The 4,661-nt window shown below is 38.2% G+C and overlaps 1 long non-coding RNA gene across 7 annotated transcripts in view; it reads left to right on the forward strand.

Moving 5' to 3' along the window:
• LOC119285162 overlaps positions 1–1,899 on the forward strand; it is a 4,203-nt gene extending 2,304 nt beyond the window's left edge. For 5 of the 7 annotated variants that reach the window (XR_005139369.1, XR_005139368.1, XR_005139364.1 and 2 more), the window contains exons 6-7: positions 364–1,354; positions 1,582–1,899. This is a non-coding gene — a long non-coding RNA (uncharacterized LOC119285162). The remainder of the gene's footprint in view (positions 1–363; positions 1,355–1,581) is intronic. The other 2 variants (XR_005139367.1, XR_005139370.1) reach the window with 2 other exon arrangements.
• Positions 1,900–4,661: the final 2,762 nt, after the last annotated feature.

Consider the following 4,661-nt stretch of genomic DNA (forward strand, 5'->3'; position numbering starts at 1 on the left):
ATCTTAATGAGAAATTTGGCTTTTGGTGAACTAAAACAATATACCAATAAAAAATTTAGCGCTTGGCTGTACATATGAATGTTAACTTTGTTAAAATAATTCTCCCTTTATAAGAGAAGATTTCTTAGTTCAAATATATATTGGTGAAAAAAATATAGTATTTTCCTGACAAACCTTTTGATTCCTCAACATCCATATTTCAGAAGGATAATGGTGGTGTGTTTATGTTGCTTTGGGTCTCTTATCACTCGGATCATTCATCAGAAAAATATTTAAAAAATAATTCTATTTTGACGTTTCCTTTGAGTTCATTGTTCCATAATAGTAGTTTAGGTTCACAGGAAACCAGACCATATGTTTCAGTTTCACTCTTTGGACCATGATGGTGGTGTGCAAGGCGGGCTAGATCGTAATGCTAAAAGAATCAATGGAGGTTATTGGATAGCTTTTAGATTCTCCAAAAAATAATCTAGCAGATGGATGATCCTATTATCACGTATGGTGGTGGTGTGCAAGGAAACAGAGCAGCATGATGGTAGCTAATGCTGTTATTTTCACATGTAAGATGTATGAGCTTCAGTTGTCAAAAATGATTAGTTTAATCGGAATTTAGAGTTTCATTCTTAGTTCTCTGAAATATTGTTTTTATGGGTAATTCCTGAAGAGTGTAGTATATTGGGAGCCAAGGCCGAGTAGCAAGCCATGTGTCACCGCAAGGACAGGAGCGAGATTTAATTAATTGTATTTGCAAGATTTGGTCTTCCCTTCTTGTTTTCATGGTCATCTCACGGGTTTTATCACTTGCATTTCCTTCTATGGTGGTCTGATCATTGTACTTTGGGACATTGTACTTTTAGGACGTAATGTGCACTTCTGGTTGTTATTTTAAATTGCTCATGTCTTGATATGTCTTTCAAATTCTTGACATCTGCCCCAGTAGCCTAAACTTCCATGGCATGCTCCATCGGAGTATTTTGTTTGTTGTACAATTTTCAAGTGCGACCTTCCAATTTATGTTGTTGTAACTGTAAGGTTTGGCACCTCAGATAAGTTCTCGAAATACCAACGTCATATTTCAATTAGAAAATAAGATTTAGTTTGATCATGCATGCAATTGTAATAACCCTACTATGAGCTTTTATGTACTGGTTTAAATAGTTAAATCTTCTAGATCCTTTTGCATATTTTCTTGGAATTATACTGTGAGAGCATCTTAGTTTTCACTAAGCGATAAAATACATTTTCTATTTCCGTAATACAGGTCATTAGTGGTCACTTGGGATGGGTGCGATCTGTAGCATTTGATCCATGGAACAAATGGTTTTGTCCTGGTTCTGCTGATAGGACAATAACGGTAAGCCCCACAACCTGCATTCCTTTCTTAGAAATTTAAGACGAATTCATGTATACATGCAAGTAGTTGATACAACAACCTATTTAGTTACGATCATGCTTGCTCTATGTGTGTCTGCATTTTTTAATGTTACATGCATGTATTTTTATTACATAACGTTTTTCAGCTTTGGGGCTCCACGTTGATGTGTTTTTTACCTTAACATTTTATTATCTGTTTTTCTTTAGACAAGGAAGAAGGTTGCAGAGTACGGATGGATGTGAAAAGGAAGAGGATGGATGAGAGAGGAGAGAAGAGGGGTGAAAGAGGATACGGATGGAAAGAGGGAGAAGGACAGGGTGGATGCGCTTCTTGAGGATTTTTGTCGACTGATTTCATACTCTCTTATAAATTCATGGTTAGCTAGGTAAACCTTTTGTACAACAGCTCTTGTTCAAAAGGAAGTTTGATTTTTCGGCTTCTTATTTTAGGTCAATATCAAGAATAGTTTAGTTAATTTAGTTTAATGTTTATGTTTGAAATTGACTGTTACCATTCTGGTTGAATGGGGGTGTGGATAGAAGAGATTGCGAGTCGGGTATGGTGATGCCAACATTGTATTGGGGGCAGATAGATTTAAGTTCCGTCTTATGTGCATGAGGATAGGATCACTATTAAATCATCAGAATAAGTATGCTTCAGTTGCAACGCACGGGCAATGGGAGAAATGTGATGTCCATGTGAGTGTCTAAAGGTAACAAGTTAGACATGATTAGTATTGTGCACAAGCTATTCGTAAGTCGATTGAATTTTGAATCTTTGCAAGTTGATTTTTGGGAGAACACAAGTGCAACCTGAGGTCGAAGTCGTTGATGGCACTACGAGCTGCAATGGCGATGCCGAAGGCGTCGATGGCACTGCGATGTTGAGCCAGAACCTCGTCGGAGACAAGGACGACACTTCGAGCGGTAGTGAGGAGTGGCATCATAGTCGGAGGCGAGGAAGAAGGTTTGTAGAGGTGCGGTGGTCCACCGGAAAAATCTGGTCGCTAGGCTGGTTGGGAGGGTTGGTCGGGGGTGGCGGCCGCGGCTAGCGGATCGATGGGCGGTGGCTGGCTGTTAAGGAGGAAGAAGCCCAAGGTAGAAGACAAACAACGATGAAGATCCAACGTTGCTCGAGTAGTGGCGTCATAGTCGAAGGCGGGAAGAGGGTTGACAGGTGTGGGTGGGGGTGCGATGGCTGGCTGAAAAAATCTGGGTACCGGTGTGGTCCAGAGGGATGGTTGAGGGTGGCGACATGGGAGGGCAGGGAAGCAACGCGGCCAGGGGTGGTGGCGACGGGTGGATCGAACGGTGGTAGTTGGCGGTTCAGTAGGAGGAAGAGGCCGGGGGTAGAGGATAAACAACAACCATCCGACGAAAGACCCAACAACCCTCATAAATCAACTTTGCATCAAATTTTCTTAGTCTGACATATAGCGACACCATTAATACCGAGACATTTAGAATATTTTTGCCCATATTTATATGAAAAAATATCATCTTATGCAATACTAAAGTTATACATTATAAAAATTGAACTTGTGATGTGCATCTAATGATATTGATTCCGTATTGTGATTTTTTGTATTTTCTATAAAGTTGGTAAACTTTACAAAGTTTGACTTTAGAAAATTTTTATATGCGAGTAAAAGGACCGGAGGGAGTACTATGTTGCTTTCTACATGTCTTCTTATGCCCTTATTAAAGATCTTCATTCCTATGGGTTTAAACACAAGATGTTATTTTTGTAGCACATTTCTGATAAGTTTTTCTTCTATAAAGCTATAATTTCAATCACGTTCTAAAATATAAATGGGATTTGGTGATAAGTCATCATTGTGCTTGTTCATAATCTGTCAGACACGACAACATCCATGTCGAATGTGTTCTAGAAATGTTCTTTGATAAATATGTTTTTAGCTCTTAATATTTTAGTATGGTCGTAAATCTATCAATTCACATATCACTCGATAAACAATTTTTAGTTGGGAGAATCAAGAAAGAAAGAAAAGAAGAGCGCTTTAAGGGTAAAAAGGTAGTTGCCGATGCAGCCGGTTGCAACGCACGGGCATCCCATCTTGCAACATGGTAAGTAAATTATTTTGTCTATTGTTATCATTGTTTATTATTGTTTCTAATAACTTCACTTGTGGATTTATCTTCCTTATGCATCCATCGGCCGATACATCTTGTGCGTCATCGACAAAGAGGCACGTCGTTTATATATTATGGACCCTATTCAAACATCACAATTGTCAGAGGATAAAAATTTGAGGCATGCACTGAAATTAAAAGTTCTACAAGGGATTTCAAAGAAGCACTCGAAATAAAGTTGTCTGGTTGGAATTCCGATATATCTAAATGTCAACTTTTATTTCCGTTTAGTATTCCAACGAGTATAGACGGGTAATGAATTCATAATAAAAAACTTTTATTTTTGTTATCACTATATTTTTTATTTATTAATTTAAAAAATTGTAGGAATGTGTCTGGCTATTTAGTTTTTCATTTTATGCTCTGGTGGAACGATAAAGAATTGGTCAAGCCGGTTTGCACGGTGAGTAATTTCCGTTACATGTTTTAAGACCTTCGGCGTGAACTTTTCATACTAACTACATATATTTGTTTGTGCAGGATGGGTATGAGTTGAGAAAGCATTTTTTATTATACTTGCTAAAATATCGTGGGAATGAAGCTAAAGGCAACTTTCCTGATATTGTGAAAGAATTTCTTAAGCACATCATCTAGATATTGATAGTTTTGTAATAGATGTTTAGTTCGAACATCGCTCAGTTTGTTACATGGGCATGTCATTAATCTTTATTTTTGTTATCAATTTACATTATAAAATTGGACTTCAATTATTCAATAATTGTGTTTGCGTTATATTGTTTGTATATGTGAAATTTCACATGTAACTTTTGCAAACTATTTCAAGAGCCCGTGGCAACGCACGGGCACTCTATTAGTCTTCGTAGAATATGTAGGAGCCAATATGAGCATCCAGGTTTCGCTGTTGGTTATTGACCGGAGACATGTCTCGATCATGTCTACATAGTTCTCGAACCCGTAGGGTCCGCACGCTTAACGTTCGGTGACAATCGGTATTATGAGTTTATGTATTTTGATGTACCGAAAGTAGTTCGGAGTTCCGGATTTGATCATGGACATGACGAGGAGTCTCGAAATGGTTGAGAAAGAAAGATCGATATATTGGAAGCCTATATTTGGACATCGGAATGGTTTCGAGTGGTTCCGGCATTTTTCCGGAGTACCGGGAGGTTACC

This window comes from Triticum dicoccoides, chromosome 4A (genome assembly GCF_002162155.2).
Source record: "Triticum dicoccoides isolate Atlit2015 ecotype Zavitan chromosome 4A, WEW_v2.0, whole genome shotgun sequence".
Lineage (NCBI taxonomy): Eukaryota > Viridiplantae > Streptophyta > Magnoliopsida > Poales > Poaceae > Triticum > Triticum dicoccoides.